Raw genomic sequence first — 8,498 nt, 5'->3', positions numbered from 1 at the left:
TGAACTGTTATGTTTACTTTATGTAACTGTCTGGTATTGATGCACCATGTTAACGGTCTTAACACACATTACACATAGTTTAGTCAGTTGAAAGCAGAACAGACTCCACTAGACACAGTTTAGCCAAAGCTTCTTGCAAGTAAACTGTCCTTCAAGGTTGAGTTCAGTCTTACATGTGGTAGACAGGAACCTATAAGATAGTAGTCAGCGTTGCAAATTCAAATTTACTGCTCACAGACTATCTCAAGTCCTTAGATTATCTAGGTAGTCTTTGGAGAGATTTGCCTTTTCTCTCAAAAGAATATTATTTGAAATACAAACATGCTAAGAAATTGAAAAGATCATTGAGAGCATGATAATTACTGTATCCATGTCTTAACAATTGTTGCCAATTGTGAAAAAGTTACATAAGATGCCTTTAAAGTTAACAGAAGTCCGTATAATCATAAACACATTGTTAGTGTTTTGGTTTGAACTGTGCTATTTGTAAGCTGTGTTTACAGTTCTTTTAGTTGAAAAGTTACCTGTATTTTTTCTGGTGTCAGAATTCTTGTTAGACTTTTATCCATCTCAATGTATTTGACTCCAAAATATTTTCTTTGGAATCATATAGCACATGTGGTGCTTTTAAGTATTACCATTTTTGATGTTTAAAAAAGTGATAAAAGCAAATTTATATCCTTCTTTCACTGCACTAAATAAATCATTCAAATACAAAACAACCCCCTCCATCCATCACTGTGACTGAAGGTTATTAGTTTCTAATGTACTGGTGTTTGATGTTTAATACTGATCATTGTATAGTGGTCTGTAAGTATTGGTTACAAAGACAAATTTCCTAGAAGACAAATCTATAGGGAGCGTTTGCCATCTCTCAAATATGAAGTGTTAAAATGTTCCTTTTCAGGCGAAGTTCCTACGCCCATTATATTCATGAAAATGAAGAGTTTAACAGGGTTTTTGTTTGGGTTTTTTGTTGTTGTTGGGTTTTTCTTGTTTTGGTTTGGTTTTTGCTGGTAGAAGTATAAAATTCGCCTTGTTGTCTCGTGTTAAGATGAAGTACATTGCAAATACACATCAAAGAAATGGTTACAGACTTTCTTTCTTGAAGTTTAGCTGATCTATGTCTTCAAAATTTCTTCAGCAGAAATTTGCATTCAGAAATCCTTCTTGGGATAGTAACAGGGACTGTATTCCTCTAGTCATAAGTTGCATTTTGATTGTTTTAGTACACTGTTTATCAAGCTCTTCACAGGAGAAATCTGCAGTTTGTCTTCAGCAGGAAAACTTTCTGTGAAGCGTCTTTACCAGCTGCGCCTTACCTGAGGGGAGGCAGAGCAAATCTACCTGCCAAAGGCTGTTGATTGACACGCTCAAACTTGAAAATTTAGTGCTTAGTGCAGGAAGGATGAGGGTTAAGCACAGCCAGAACCTGTTGGTCTTTGCTATGATCTGCACGTCAGGCTTACTTTTTGTGTGCCCAGGTACTGCCACTGTGCTTTCTTCAGCTTACTCACTGGGATAAAGTTCCATTTTAAATTGCACATAAAGGTTTCTCACAATATTCAGGGACTCTAATTATGAAATACTGACCCTTAAAAGAGCACTTCCTATAGTACTGATTGCATTTGGATGCTGTCTTGGAAGTACAGTATCTCAAGGTACAAAAATGAATGTGTGACCAAAAGAAAACCTGAAAATAATTACTTGGTGTTTTCCTACATAAGCCCCAAAAAAGAACAACACCAAACAAATAAAAATCCAAACACACACCCCCAAAAAAAACCCAAAACCAACAAACAAAACCCAAAGAAACAAAAACCCAAGCACATGTGCAGGGTTCATGCACAGGGGGAGAGGAGGGTTTCTTGTAGTGCTAGGTTTTATATATTTGAGCTACACTGTATTGGACCTTCAGTGTATTTATTAATATTTGCCAGTTGTTACATACATACCCTTGTTTCATTTGATGTGTTCTGAAAGACATTCTGGCTTCACCTCTTTATCTTATGGCATAGTCTTCTTGCTGTCTGGCAGTACTTAAGTGGTACTGTCTGTTGCCCTATTGTCCTGATGGTATTCTCTAAGGTAAAAAAGACATTTTGGCAGGTAAAAGCAGATGGCTATAACTTGGGTTTTCTTCAGCTGGAGCGCTAGATTAATCATTTTTGTTTTCCTCCTCATTGTTCTACATTTGTCTCTGTTTACTATATGCTTACTTGAAAACCAGAATGTTTATGTTACTTGTCACATTGAAATTCCTCAAAAGTCTACTTGTTAAATAACCTTGTTTTCAAATGCAAACAGGTCTAAAACACAAGTCTTACCAAAGAGAAGCCATTCTTTATATCTTTTCAACCCTACCATTTTGTTTGTACTCAGAGCATAAAAGACCTGAAATTATTAGCACTTTAAAATTAGAAATGCACAAGAGTTGATTCACAATGTAACTGTAGTTGGCCTCTTACGGGATAGTGAACCATGATATGATGAAGTTCCACATCTTACACAAGGGATTTTTTCAGGAAGCAGCCTGGTTAATACTAACCACCAAAACCCTGACTTGTTAATGTTACTAGAATTTTGCTTGTACTTAAGATGAAAGGAACATGAGAGACGTGGAGGTTTGGTGTTTCTTAAAAAAAGGTCTTAGAAAAGGCATTCAAAAATAATGCATTACAATAAAAATTGAAGTAGGCAAAACCAAAGTGCTGGGAGATTGTAATTTTCCTTTGTATAAACAAGTGTTTGTATCATAAAACCAAAACACCACATAGAAAATTCCATTTGATTCTTTTTTTTGTCACATGTGAATAGTTTGTCTAGTCTGTAGGGAGCAAACCTGGTAAATGTTTTGTTTTGCCAACGACTAAAGTGAGCATTTAAGTAGGGCAAGATCACTGCAGAGGCTGAAGAGTTTCTTTATATCCATCTTCCTCTGAGAACGTTGAGGAAATATTTAAGAGAGCTGTTCTATTCATGTGCTGAAATGAGGTTGTTTAGGAGGCTGAGATGGGGTCAAACAGGTGGTGCTGGCATAGCAATTGATACTCCTCCAAGGAGCTTCCCTTGAAGGGCTAGACAATATTTATTGAAAAGCTACAAGGAATTTAGAAACGCTGTAGCTGAGCTATTGACTAATATATGCAAATCTTATTAAGATGCTGTTCTGTGGAACAGTGGAGTAACAAATGGGCTCATCTTGTTAAACTGCTGTTGGAGTATACAGGTGAAAGAGAATTGAGAAGGTGATTCTGGGATGTGTAAGTATGATTTGGTTAGTCTTCCCTACCCATAAAACTGATTGCAACAGTAAATTTTAAAGTGGTTATAAAACAACTAAATTATAATGTTTGGTATACTGTCTAAATTTCTTTAAACCTCTGAGCAAAATAACAATTAAAGGATTGTACTATTAAATTAATTAGCTTTCCTTAGATTCCTAGAGAAAATCCCCTGTTGAGGTCATTAAAAACAAAACCCAAGTAATTTTGAGCTTAAGTGAAAACTGTGTGATTAAAAGAAGAAAATATGCTAGGAATAATTGCTCTGGGTTTATTAGACGAGACCGTTGTTAATCTGTGGGGAAAAAAAGAGTATGCTGCTTTGTCTAGTTGTTTATCAGGTCTCCTTGAAAAAACTTAGGTAAAGCTCTTTTCTGTACTCTTAGAAATGTAAGTATCTTTTACCTCTGAACAGTCCTTCTGAAAGGAGAATTAGTGAAATGTTATCATAAGACTTGAGATTTAACACCCTGGCTGTTTATTTCTATTGAAGAGAAATTAGCTGAATGCTAGCTCTGCTTCAACTGGTGCACTAATTAATGTCCTTGAGGAGTGATGTTAAAAATTCAGTATACATCTCAGCTAAGAGGCTCCGTCACTTGCCCTTTCTAAAACCTACACAAGGTCAAGTCTTTAAGCAGTGTAGAGAAGTTCCTGGGTTTACTTATTTTGTTTCTCAGGAAAAAAAAAAAAGGTGCTTAGCTTTTGTTGTTGCTTGTTGTTGTTAGTCTTAGTCATTATTTATTAAAGATTGGTCACAGCCTTGAAAGAACAGACAAAGCTCAAAACAAAACTTGTTTGATAATTACTTAGAAAAGTCTGTGAAGAGGTGCTCAAACAATTCTGAAGAGCACAGCTGGGTAACTGGGCAAATTCATGTCAGCTGGAAGTTGCTGTTGCCCTATTTATGGTGATGGAATGACTAATCTGAAAACACTTAAGGCATTTCTGAATTTGAAAGCTTTACCAATTTGGCTTAATTGAGGAAGGGGAGTGAGAAGTACACACTCTATAGTAATGCATATTAAAAGGGGCTAACATGCTTTTTTATAGTTCTTTTTGCTTGATGTGCAAAGAAGAAGAGTAGAGAGCAATCCTTTGAGAAAAGGAAGTGGCTGGAGACCAGGACATATTAGCTGCTTCTCAAGGGACTTTGTGAAGTGGTAGAAATACAGGATAACAAAAAGAAGATGGTCTGGGTTAATCAGTCTGGAAAAGGATCTTCTAAATGGCTAGCAGGTACACAAGCATAGGAAATGAGCTTCATGAGGAGGAGTGAGAAAAGCAAGGCAGAGACTAAAGTGGACAGGCATCCTGTTGCTTGGTGGGCCCCCACATGGGGCAGAAATAAATGGGTTGGTCTTTCTGAAGGTGCTGTTCCCTGGCAATTAAGCCTGCTTTGTAAAGATAGTAAGTGCCAGATTGATTTGGGAACTCTGCAGAGGAGAAGCAAAGAGCGTAAATCTATTTGAGTGGAAGTATTTTGTGGAGAGAGGGACTGGATTAAGTTTGTGTTTTGTTCTTAAAAACAAAACTGACAAAAGCAGTTCATATTTTATTGGGAAGTTTCTTTGTCCATAAGCAAAGGACATTTTTGGCTTGAAGGCAGAATTGTTCACTTGCTCTAAAGGCATGTTACTTCTGGCAAGTCGACTTTACCATAGCAAAAGTTCAGAATAAAATTTGAAACAAGCTAAACCTTTCTTAGAGTAGGATGTGTTTTGTCTAAAAAGACAAATAGAGAAATCTGCAAATGGGAAGCAGAATTATCTGGAAGTAAAAAACCCATTGGAAAGATTTCTAGTTCAGTGGTTAGACAAGCGTAAAAGAATCCCCAATGTTTGGTACCTCTCGTTATAATGCTTTCCTTACATAAGTCATTAATGTGATTCTGTTTGTCTTATAGCCTAAGAACAAGGTGATTAGCAAATGAAATAGCAAAGATGTAGAAGTCATTAAGAAAAGAAAAAAAAAGAAAGGAACATTACTTCTTGCATAGCATATAATTAACCTATGAAAATCATTACCAGCCTGTATTATTGAGGTCAAAACCAGAACAGATTTCAAAAATTAATAGAACTATATTTGCATAATGAGAAAATCCACAAATGTATTGCAGAATTTTCTGTAGATTTAAAAAAATAAAAGAAAAAATCTCTGGGAGTGTTGCCAGCTAGTACCTGGTTGTGAAACACTGGGGTAGAGAACTGCATGATAAACAGGTTGTATAATTATCTGCCATTACTTGCATTTAAGCATAATGTAATGTTGATTTCTTCCTATTCCCCTTTGAGAGCTCAACTCTCTGGGTTGCCTATAGAAGCACCTTGGGGAGGTGTTAACCTTTGAGAGCCCAAGTTAGGCATTGCGAGTAACCATCTCCTTCCCAGGGTGATGGGTGACAAACATTTTTCTATGCCTTTGCAGTAACTTCCAATACACAAGCAGTTGTGTCCACTAATTGTTAAGAAAGGACTGGGTCATGTCAATACTGTGCATCCCAATTCTTCAACTGATTACTTCTCCAGGCACATTTTAAAAATGTTTTGGTCATTCTCCTTTGTAAATTAATTCTCACAGTTTTGAGGTAGACTGCTACATAATTCACAGTTCCTTATATTCATGGTGAATGTGATTTTTTTGTTTGGGGAACAGAGGGTATTCATTTTGTTCTTCAAAAGAACTGAAATCTCTGGAGCAGTAAGACTTCATTCTCATGCAGCTAATCCTCAAATGATAGCTCACTTAGACCAATTCACAGCAAAAATAACTGATTAAGTAAGTGCAACTGTTTGTAACTTAATTCTGTTTTGGCCTGTAAAGTGTACCTAAAATCCAAATGTGTGGATAAATGGAAATTGTTTAGGAACTTTTCATTATAATCAAAAGGTCTAAGTCCCCTAATTGGAAACAAAAAGGGCAAATAGTTTTAAAAGTAATGAAGCTAAGAGTTTGAGAAAGCTGAGAAATTAAGTTTTGGAAACTATAACAAGAATGAAACATTAAAAAACAGAAAAAATACTGATGCTTAATGACTGCATGGGACTATTAGAATAGTCAATACTGGCAAGAGAGTTCTGTAAATATTTTTGTTCTGTGCTTGGGAAAAAGACAGATAGAATGTTCTCATCATAACACACTTTCTGGTTTCTTAATAATCAAGGAGAATTTTGGTATTTTGAAGCTAGAGGTCAAGATAACATACATCCGTGAGCTCTGAAGGAGCAGGCCTGAGAACTGTTTATCATTCGTACAGATTGTTTGTTTGTTTTTAATATAGTTCTTGGAAAACAGAAAAAGTTCCAGAGGTCTTGAGCCACTTTCTGAGAAACAGACATAATCCTTTCAGTCTGATTTTAGACTTGAGTGAAACATTTTTGAGGTGATTATTTTATTAAATATAAGGGATATTAAATAACGATAATGATTCTTGGTTCTCAGAAAATAAGTTTTATCATGTTTAATTCTCATCTACATGAGAGTTTATATAGTAAAATAGAGTTAAAATGAATACAGACGTGTCATGTAGTTGGCTTTAACCTTGTATGGTATCTTTTTAGTCAGCTAAGATGATCCAGTTGATACAGTACCTATGAAGTGTATCACAACTACTTGATAAGTCTCATGTAACTGTAGATGTTTCAGTAATACTACCTTGGGATCACATTTGGTCTTGTTTTATTTTTTATAGAGAAGTAGGGCTCTGACAGGGAAGTCTTCAAGGCTAGATCAGCTGGAATTCATCTTCCCATGAGGCTGGGGCATTCGAGGTGCATAACAAGCTGCTGGGTTGTTCATGCAGTGAGAAGTGGAGGGAAGAAGTTTGCTACATTGGTGAAGGCATCATCTCAGGCTAAACCATCAGTCTCTAATTGTCAAAAAATCCCTTAATAACAGTAAATTTTTCATGTCAGTATCTGCTAAATGCATAGACTAGAGAGTGAGGGATATATAATAAAGAGGACTGTTGTGCAGCAAACTGGGTCACACCTCTGCCTCCGGTTAACTCTGTGGTTTTATGCAGCCAGTAGGAAAGTTGTTCTCTAAGGCTGGAGGTTGTAAACTGTTTTTAGAAGGTGTGGAAATGTATCCTACAAAGCAGTAAAATGGGGGAAAGGGTATTTTAATGAATCTGGTGATTATTCAGGAGATCACTTAATTACATGAAATCCCGACACCTATTTCATCCATAGTGGTCACTTACAGGCATGGCAGTTTGAGTTTGGTCTTCAGGGTAAAGCAGTTGCATGAGCTGTTGAGTTTACCCATTAAGCAAATTTGAGTGAACTGGGAGCTAGAGCTTTGGCTCAGGACAGCATCACATATCAGTGTGCACCCCTGTCCTTACTTTTATGAGACTTAGAGCTGCTTCTGCCTTCTCTTCCTGCTCTGGGAATCTAGGATGTTCTGCCTGCACAGTCTGTGAAAAACCAGTTCCCTTCAGAAAGTCAGTTTAAATGAATGAAGCCTGTCCTTCTCTTCAGTCCTCCATCATGGCGTTGCAGGTGGCTGCTTGGGTATCCAGTTTCTTTTCAGGGGCTAAATTATCCTTGGGGTCCTCTCACAAAAAAACAGAGTCTTGAAACGTGTGAGATTTTCTCACGGTTGCTGTGATTGGAAAGGATCTTTGACGTTCCTTGCACTGGCCAGAATTCTGCATTTACAGAGGTGGAGAAGCCAGCAATGGATACTCACTGATTGCTTCGTTTCCAGTGCCAGTAGCAAATATTTTTAATACTTCAGAGGTGTTTTTCATAATTTCTGTTGCTTTGTTTTGCACACTGTGGATTACAGCATTATTCTCTAATAGCTCTCTTGCATTTTTGTTAATAGTAAATTATTCTCATTCATAGTTTAAAAAAAAAAATCAAGTGAAACTGGTCTGTTAAGGACAATTTTAAATATTCTACCCATCTGTTTCCTGTGCCACTACAAGCTTTTTTCTATCTCAGCTTTGCTTTTCTTTGGCCCCTTTCCTCTCTTGACATTTCCACTCAGGGTTTTAGTAACCGAATAGGAAACTGTGGCATGGGTTTCGTAGTATCAGCTTCAAGTGCTGGATTTATGAGAGGTCTGTTCATCTGATCTTTTCCTCTGTACTGTATTCTTTCTTTTCCGTCTCCTTTGCCTTTTTCACACCTGTAGTTTCTCTAAGCATGCAGGAATTTCTTCTTTCTCTACAATTCCCCCTCCATGAAGACCCCATTTTACCCT

At 36.8% G+C, this 8,498-nt stretch overlaps 1 protein-coding gene across 6 annotated transcripts in view; it reads left to right on the top strand.

Moving 5' to 3' along the window:
* The window catches only part of KDM6A (lysine demethylase 6A), a 151,815-nt gene that overhangs the window by 121,489 nt on the left and 21,828 nt on the right, over positions 1-8,498 (top strand). The window lies entirely within an intron of this gene.

Source organism: Indicator indicator, chromosome 1 (genome assembly GCF_027791375.1).
Source record: "Indicator indicator isolate 239-I01 chromosome 1, UM_Iind_1.1, whole genome shotgun sequence".
Lineage (NCBI taxonomy): Eukaryota > Metazoa > Chordata > Aves > Piciformes > Indicatoridae > Indicator > Indicator indicator.
The sequence above is the reverse complement of the archived record's forward strand: the minus strand, read 5'-3'. Positions and strand labels throughout refer to the sequence as shown.